This window comes from Acinonyx jubatus, chromosome F2 (genome assembly GCF_027475565.1).
Source record: "Acinonyx jubatus isolate Ajub_Pintada_27869175 chromosome F2, VMU_Ajub_asm_v1.0, whole genome shotgun sequence".
Classification (NCBI taxonomy): Eukaryota; Metazoa; Chordata; class Mammalia; order Carnivora; family Felidae; genus Acinonyx; species Acinonyx jubatus.
The window spans coordinates 49,376,557-49,385,952 of NC_069394.1; positions in this window are offsets into that span (position 1 = coordinate 49,376,557).

Here is a 9,396-nt window from a genome sequence, read left to right on the forward strand (position 1 = left end):
CAATATCATATTTCAGAAGGAAAAGGAGTTCAGAGCTTATGTGGTCCAATTCTTTATAGATGAGGAAATCGGCATTAGTTCCCAGAATGCTGCTTGCTGTCCCCCCAACTTCTTTGCCTTCGACCCTCTGACAATGACCTTTCACAAAAAGATCCACACTTACTAAAGTAAGCCACTTCGCTTTACACAGGCTCTGGCTTTCCTCTTGGCCTCTGAGTTTCTTGACATTCTTCTGCGGTGGGGTGGGAGGAAGTGTCACACAGTAGCCCAGGGCCCAGTTTTGTGAGTTGGGATTTGGCTTCCAAGACTTACCCTCTCTGTAATCTCGGATGATTTATGTCACCTCCCCAAGCCTCAGTTTCCACATCTGAAATGTAAAAAGAGTACCCTGGGCTGTTGAAATGGTAAATGGACTAACTCGTGCGATTTGGTCATGCAAATTAGCATGATGCCTGGTTAGCCATTAGCTGCTGCATTAGGATTCTTGTTCTTGCAGCAGAGACATGGAATTGTGCTATGGGAATCAGCTTTGTAAGAAGACAGACCCGAGTTCAGATTCGGGCTGCAACACTCACTTCTTATATCACTGCTAGCAAGCTAAGTAATTCCTCTGAGTTTCACTTACTTTTTTATAAATTTGTGGGGGAATTCTAGCTCTGGAGCTTTATGACGAGAACTGATGTCTGGAAGGTACTACTTATGGCTCTGGCACTTTTAAAAAATTGAATAAGTAATATAATTATCATGATAGTACTTCCCTTTGTAAAGTAATAGTTTGGCTTTTCTGTTTCTCTAGCTTACATGAAAAAAAAAATCACATTCATTTAGTGAACATTTTTGGAGTTCCTACTCATAAAAATAACACCGAAAACTGATTACACTTCAAGCATGGTTCTAAATGTCTCACATAGTCCTACTTTACAGCAAGGGACACTGAGGCATAGATGTAAGTCATTTTGCCCCAGGTATCCACCAGGAAGTGATGGATCCAGGTGTGAAACCAAGAAGTCTTACTGCAGAGTCTGAGCTCTTAGCCATCTGCTACGAGGCCTCACTGAGGACCTGCTAAGCTCCTGTTCCGAGTGTAAAAAAGTCTCCTTCCTCGAGGTGTTGTAGTAAAAACGCATTAAGATAATGTCTGCAATACTGCTCTGTAAAGCAAAGTTACATCAACATACTGGTCATTTCTAGGGTTTTCTACCAAACCCCCTCTAACCAATAAAGTCACAGGAAATGGCACTAACTCTACATCTAATAAACAGATACGTTCACTTTCCTAAGTAAATTGCTTCTCAGATTTAAAATGTCAGCTCCTTAATGTGTCTTTGATAAATAGTAGCATTTGAACTTTTCTCTAAGTAATTAAATTTTTTAAGAGTAGTTGGGGGTTTCAAACATTGCTACGAAGCTTCCATTTCAACCAGAAATAGAAGGGAAATATTAAGTGGGACAATTACACTAAAAAACACAAATTAAACATTTTAAATATTTTATGTTCTGTGATAACTACCACATGCAGCACCAAGAAATATTCAATTTAATAAGAATAAAAGTCTATCTCATCATAAAGCATTAGTTCTCAGCTGAGGGCAATTTTGCCCCACAGAGGATGTGGACAATGTCTGGAAACATTTGATTGTCATAACAAGGGGGTGTGTGCCACTGACATCCAGGAATCCTGCTAAACATCTCACAATGCACAATACAGCCCCTTATAACAAAGAATTATTCAATGTAAAATGTTAATAGTACCAAGATCATGAAACTCTGCCTTAAGAGTATCTATAAGGTTATGCTTTTGTGGAAGGTCTCGAAAAGGGTTATACGTGTGTTTAGCAACACGTGAGCCCTAGCAGTGCTTTGCCCATAACGTGCCCTCACTGATTTTGTGTTGGTTAGACAATTGCACCTTAAGGGTATTGTTTATTCTCTTAGCTTCAGCATATTTCCAATGATGGCTTTCCTACCAAAATCATGATAGCTTGATTTTGTTCATAGTAGCTTTGTCACATGGTTGAACTTCTCTTTTGCTTATAAATCACCATCTTGTATGGGGAAATTTTTACTTCCTTTTAGAAACAAGAACAACTGAACATTTTCCATGCAAGGGGAATTGTAGGCATCACAAGCAAGTTTTTCCTCCTGATCAAGGGCAAGAGTCAGGATTCCCCAGTGTCATAATTGGAGGCAAAGCATACTTCCCCTCCCCAAATTATCCTACCTCCACCCTCAGCTAATCCCCACTTGGTGAAACAGTGGATGAAACACGGACCCAGGTCAGTGTGGAACCATAGAACAGAACAAAGTTGACCAGCTGTGCAGAGACGGTATAGCCCGATCCTGTTAGCAGAAGGTTTCAAACCAGCTATCTATATAGTGCAATGCATGCACCCTGGGGTGCACATGATAGGCGACTCCATGGCGGGAAGACAATGTGGGCACTAATATCTGTAGTTATTTTTTCACCTTCTAAAAATGTCTACTTTGTTATATTTTATAATATGTATAATAGCACAATATGTGTATATAATTCACTTTAAAAAATCCTATGTTGGTGGTTCATGCTCTAAAACTGTACCCTAGTGACCTGAATCACTCAAAAGGAGTGTGAAGTCCATTGTTGGCCTAAAGGCCCAGGTGACCCATAGCCTCGTTTTGTGGGTGGACTGTACTCTTGGCTCTGTTATCTGTTCCTTCTTTCGAATGGCACGGATATCATTATTGAACATGTATTTCGTGCCCAGGGTACTGGGTACCGTGGTCATGCCTGATAAGCCCTTCCCTTCCGTGGTCACAGCCATGTTTAGTACAATTTATTTTCAATAATGTTTAGACATTGCCGTTTTCTTTTTTTTTTAATTTTTTAATGTTTATTTTATTTTATTTTATTTTATTTTATTTTATTTTATTTTATTTTATTTTTGAGAGAGAGAGTTGGGGAGGGTCAGAGAGAGAGGGTCACAGAATCTGAAGCAGGCTCCAGGCTCTGAGCTGTCAGCACAGAGCCTGACGCGGGGCTCGAACTCATGAACTGTGAGATCGTGACTGAGCTAAAGTCTGGTGCTTAACTGACTGAGCCACCCAGGCACTCCTAGACATTGCCTTTTTCTATTCTATTTTTTTCTTCTCCTTGATGCTTCTAGGTAGTTCTTTGACTTACTTTTCTTTCTTTCTTACTGGACACACCTTTGAAAAGCATGAAATCCTTTCAAAAGGAGGGTTTCTTTAGACACTTGTATATACTTTTAAAATTATATATCAGATACTGAGTGTTTTTGCCCAGCTAAAAGCACCATCCTCTTAACAAGTTGCAGACTTTGTTCTTCACTCCTTGTGGTAATTTCATAATTCCTCTGAAATTCCCTGCTCCTCTGAGGGCCTAATCAATCTTTCATACCAATGAAGCTGCTAAGAACAAGAGGCTTAGTATACCTCACAATCTTGACAACGGGCCCCTTTGAAGAAAAACCAAATGAAAAGGAAGAAATGAGACCTTCTCTGGTGAAATATTATTTTAAAAATCCTTTAACTAAAAAAAAATTTATAATAGGCAGTCTCAGGGATTTACATATCAAGTTATGAATTGAGCCACAAAATACCCCTTCCCGCCCCCCCCCAACCACTACCAACAAACAAAATAGACCCTGAGTCTGATTTCTGGTAAATAAGCCATCTGCATAAAAGATTTCCTCAAAGAACTCTCATCTATGTTATAACGTAAGTTCTAGGAAGTAATTACAAGTACATGAGTACGTATGTGGTGTGGATGTCTGTGTTGTTTGAATAGGGCAGGAAATTTACTTGCATTGACCATCTATTATTGGTTGGGGTGGGGCAGAATGTGTTGATTAAGAATGTTTATTGAATTTTCAAAAGTATCACACGTTGCTTATCTCTGGCCATGCCACAAGGATTTGAGTTAGGAAGAGTTATATTTATGTATGTACCATTACTATGAGCATCTTCACACAAAGCTGAATGAAATGGAGGGCTAAAGTCACTGATGAGAAAATTAAGGCAAACGCATAAAAGTTCAAGCATGAACTCATAAAAGTATGAATCATGCCAATCAGTATCACCAGAGACCAATGCCACAGGCTCATTGCCAACCTTCAACTCTTCAATTTGCACATTAGAAGCACGAGTGCTAAACAAGATAAATATCCGGGTGGAGGTTCTCCTTTTATATCTCTTAAAACACGTCTCTTCTACAAGAAGTTAAGCTCATTTTTAAAATTTAAATTTTCAAATGGTAAGTTTTGAATATATGTGATATGCAACTGCTTCTCCTCTCCCATGAATATTCTCTTTATCGAGAAGCCTGGGTTACACTAAAGAAACTCCTGCATTCCTCCAAGAACTCTTTAAGATGCCAGTCTCTGACATTCCCAGGATGAGAATGTAGGTCCCATCAACTCAACGTCTTAAACTGACATTCAGTATTTTAAGATTCTTATTGTCCCATCCATCCATCCTTCCATCCTTCTTTCCATCCGTTTCTCCCTTCGTCCACAAATACTTTTTGAGTACTGACTGGGTTCCAGGTACAATGTTAATACTGTGGCTTTAGTAGTATAACAAGACAGATAAAGTCCTTATCCTCTTAAAATCTCCCTACCCCAATTGTTTATCTCTGTTCATCTCTCTCTCTCTCTCTCTTACTTTCTCTCTATCTCTCCCTGTCCCCCACATGCACATGTGATGCTATACATCAACATACATTACAGACAGAATATAAAAGTATTCTTGTTATTCCTACGATTGGTTCCTGATGTAAGAACCTGACCCCTAAATCATCACTGAGTAGCAGCTTCCTTATTGCTAACTTTCTGCCTGCCCCTTTTCCCACTTAGTTCTCAATTCCTCCCGAGACTGTACCCTGCCTTGCTCCTGCTCTGCTTGGCTTGTATAATCTCCCTACCCTTGCCAGGCCCTCTCTTTGGGGTCTCCAGTGACTGCCTTAGGTCCTCCATTAAACCAATCATACATAGGAGCAAAAGTGTGAATTCTAAAAGCCAAAGTTGCATAGTATTTTCAAATACTTCCATTTGTAATATACTTTCATGGGAGTCAAGTGCCCTTGGGGGATGATTTCCCTTGAACAAATGTAGTTGGAACCATTCAAATTTCAAATGAGTTGAATGAGTATGATAGAAATGTATGGACATGTTGAAACAAAGAATATGTGCATTTAATGGCCAAAATGTTTTCCCTGAGTTTCCAGGCTTCTCTACCTGGAAAAGATTTAAATACAAGGGAGAATTTGATTTTCTGTTTACTGCACAGAGTTGATTCTCACCTGGCTAAAATTAGCTTTTAAATCACTGGGTTTTATGCCTCTGCAGTGCAGTTGGTCCCCTGTGACTGTACAGTTAGACTCGCGCTTACTCCTGCTGATTACCTGTGATATTATCTACCTGGTCAAGTTATCAGGTGGCTGCTATTAAACACCTTCAAATCTAAAGTAGTTCATTAGCTCTCTAGTCGTTCATTCTCTTGATCCTAGATTTTATGCCTACGCTGTTGTATTTCCTTTTGTGTAACTGGAGTTGAGTCACCCCCAAATGGATAAACTCTTCTCCCAGGTTGACTTAATGCATCTCGTTCAGGACTTTGAGTTTATGACATGCCCCAACAAGACCCAAATTAATTTCATGGCAGGAGACTTTCTGTATTTGTAATTAGGATAGATTTTCCACTTCATGCAGCACTCCAAGGGACTCTATCCTTTTGAAAGTCAGTAAAACAAAACAAATGCTATAGTTTTCCCACCTCTCCTCTTTGGCTTATTTTCCTGATGTCTTGCCAATCATACCCTTCCTCAGGTAAGATACAGAGTTTCTGGAACAGAACCTTCCTCAGGAAAAATTCTCCGGTCCTCCTCCAAATCACCCCTTATAGCATTGTACTGGTTTTTAACGTGGCCACATCTTGTTCTTCTGCTACTTGGCATTGTGCAAGAGTCATTATCATTGTCAATGCCAAGCACAGAGGGGAATCCATTAGGGGATCCCTTTATAATAACTTCTTTACCATTATCTGAATTAAGATGTCGATTCATGATGTTATTTATAGATACATAAAGAAAAACATTATTTTAGGTATTGAATAAGCCATATTTCTTTTTCCTGGTTGAAACAAAATTAATTTATAGAAGAGAATAATTAGCCCCTACTGAGGGTTTTATTACATGCTACAATTATTATTCTAACAAGTTATAGGTACTAACTCACTTAATTCCTTAAAAAACTCTCTGAATAAGTACCATTATCATTCCTACTCACAGATGAGGAGACTGAGGCCAGAGAAATGAACTTGCCTGAGAACACATATCCAGCAAGTGTTATATGACGTGCACCGAGGCCTCCAGAAGACTGAACAGGGCTGTAAAATGTTTGTGTTTAAGTTTTGATTCAACAACTACAGCCTTTAATCTCTTAGGCCTCACTTGTGACTATTAAAATTCTCAAAAATAAGAATCCCTCACCATCTTTTGTAGATAGATACGAATGGTTCATATTAAACACTTGAGAAAAGGAAAAGGAGTGTTCAGGATTTAAAACAAACCAAAACAAAGCAAAAACAAGCAAACAAACAAAACCCCTCATTGCTCAGCAACCAACAGCAAGGCTTCTCATTTCATAGTCGTGTTTGTTCATTGTTTTGCTGCCATCTAGTGACCCAAATGAGAATTAAATACAAACATGATTTTGCCTTCTCATTTGCATTTTAAATCTGTAAGTGCTACCTTAGGGGTAGTTTTTTTAAAAATCATTAAATTTTCAAGGACGCCTGGGTGGCTCAGTCGGTTAAGCCTCCGACTCTTGATTTTGGCTCAGGTCATGATCTCACAGTTTGTGAAATCGAACCCCGTGTTGGTCTCTGCCCTGACGTCACCAAGCCTCCTGCTTTGGATTCTCTCCCCCTCTCTGTCAGCACCTTCTCTCTCTCTCTCTCTCAAAAATAAATAAACTTAAAAAAAATCATTAAATTATTATATATTAAATGGCAAAAATATTACAGTTTTCATTTACTTCCTTACCTCTTCTCACTTCTTCTTCCTCTACTGAAATAATATTTTGGCTCATGTCCAGAGTTCCTCTTTAATATCAAATAAGAGGAAGTGAGAAGAGAAACTAAAATCTAATTTTGTTTATGTGCTGTCTATGATTTGATTTGGGACTGTATGTATTCTTCTAGAATAATTTTATTTGTGGGCTTCCTGGGTAGCTCAGTTGGTTAAACGTCTGACTCTTGATTTCAGCTCAGGTCACAATCTCATGGTTCCTGGGTTTGAGCCCCATATGGGGCTCTGCGCTGACAGTGTGGTGCCTCGTTGGGATTCTCTCTCTTTCTACCGTCTCCTCTCTTCTCTCTCTCAAAAATAAATAAGTGAACATTAAAGGAATAATTTTATTTATGCCAATTCTTATGAATGGCACTAATTTTTCACATGTGACCAAGTCGGTTTATAGTTGATCAATTTCACTCATATTTATTTAATTGCATAAACGAGGATAGTTAGACGCTGAAACCTGAAGTTTTACATGTTCTATGTAGAATACTTCCCATTCATCTACATAAATATTCACTGATTGCACATAAATAGATTTGGATCAATGGTCATGAGTAGTTATTTACCTCTTCATAAGTATATTGTCTCCCAATTAAAGGGGTAGGATTATAATTTATATAATATATGTTATATTATATATTATATAATATATTTTCACTCTCAACAGTCCCTATACTAACTTCTTGTTGATTATGCACCATTCACAGACTTCTAAGGATATAACTATCTGAATATTATGACACACTTAATTCAAATTAGTTTCTGTTGAAGTTTAAAAATATCTACGATTACACACTGAAGAACAAAAGTTGGCAGATGTTGAGATATATTCACTACAGCTCCTGCCACATCCCCTCTGTAGGTTGTGTGTGCCTAAAATGCAATTGTTTGGAAGCCTATGCATGACCATGAAAATGATCCATATGCTGTATAAGGACGTAAGTGTGGTTTCAATATTCTAATGAACATGTATAATAACTTAGCATTTTGAGTGCAGAGAGAAAGCTGAAGTTTTAAGTTGGATGATAATTGTGAGCATTGGCAACGACTCAGATTGGGGACAGGGGAGCGGAATATGTTCCAACTGGGAAGTTGTCACCTGAAGCTAAAGAGATCATTTTCCAAGGAGCTCTCAACAAAGATGAGCAAAAGCCTGCATTAGTCTTAATCATGTACAGTAATGGGTTGTTCAAGAAGAGAGTGTTTGTCCTGGGGTCATCTAGGTTCATGACATCATTTATTCACCAAATATTTATTGAATGCTTGTGAAGTGCCAGGCACACTGCCAGGCAATAAGGGGAACATCAGTTTGTAAGATTCACATCTGCGCCCCCATGGAACTCACCATCTAGGGAGATAGCCTCTCTTGATTGGACATTTTCCCTTAGAACAGTTCCAGCCTTATTTAGCCTGTGTTCTTGAATAAGGACCCCTGTAGCTGGTATGAAGTTATATATTCCTCCCTTACATAGAGTGTATTCTGGGTACATTTTTACAGTGCTTTAAACATTACTAAGTATCCTGAGAGAATCAGCTTGCATATTACCACTAATTGATAAAAACTCCACACCTCCTAATTTCAAGGGATTTAATTAACACATCCAGTTTTTACTGACCAACTTGGTTTTGCTTCACCCAAGTGGTAATCTATTAAATAACTTTAGTCTCCTGGGACTTTGACTTCCAACATCACAGGACTCTCCTGATCCAATACTATTTTCATTCCTTACGGTTATTAAATTACTGCTATAGTTTTCTAATGTAAGTCAACATATTAGCCAGTGATGTGATGAAAGATATATCAAAGCCACTAACTGCAAGACTAGACTTTATGCCTAAATATATTAAATGCTTTGAGGATCTCAATGTATGGACTTTTGTAGCATTAGATTAGTGTCATCCTAGTGTCCATTAAAAAAAATAAGGACATAGGGGCACTTGAGTGGCTCAGTCGGTTAAGCATCCAACTTTGGCTCAAGTCATGATCTCACAGTTCGTGGGTTCAAGCCGCGCGTTGGGCTCTGCGTTGACAGCTTGGAGCCTGGAGCCTGCTTCAGATTCTGTGTCTCCTCCCTCTCTACCCCTCCCCTCCTTGCACTCTATCTCACTCTCTCTCAAAAATAAGCATTAAAAAAAAAAGGACATAAAAGCTACTGTCTGATTTGATTCCATTCCTCTTAGCAGCAACCATGGTACTGGCCTGGACCCCAGAATCCTAAACCAACTTTGAGGCTTCTGGAAACTATTCCACATTCTCAAATATATGGTCACACATTCCTCTTCTGGTCTGCAGTTTTCTCCAAAGGCCCTCACTGATTCTT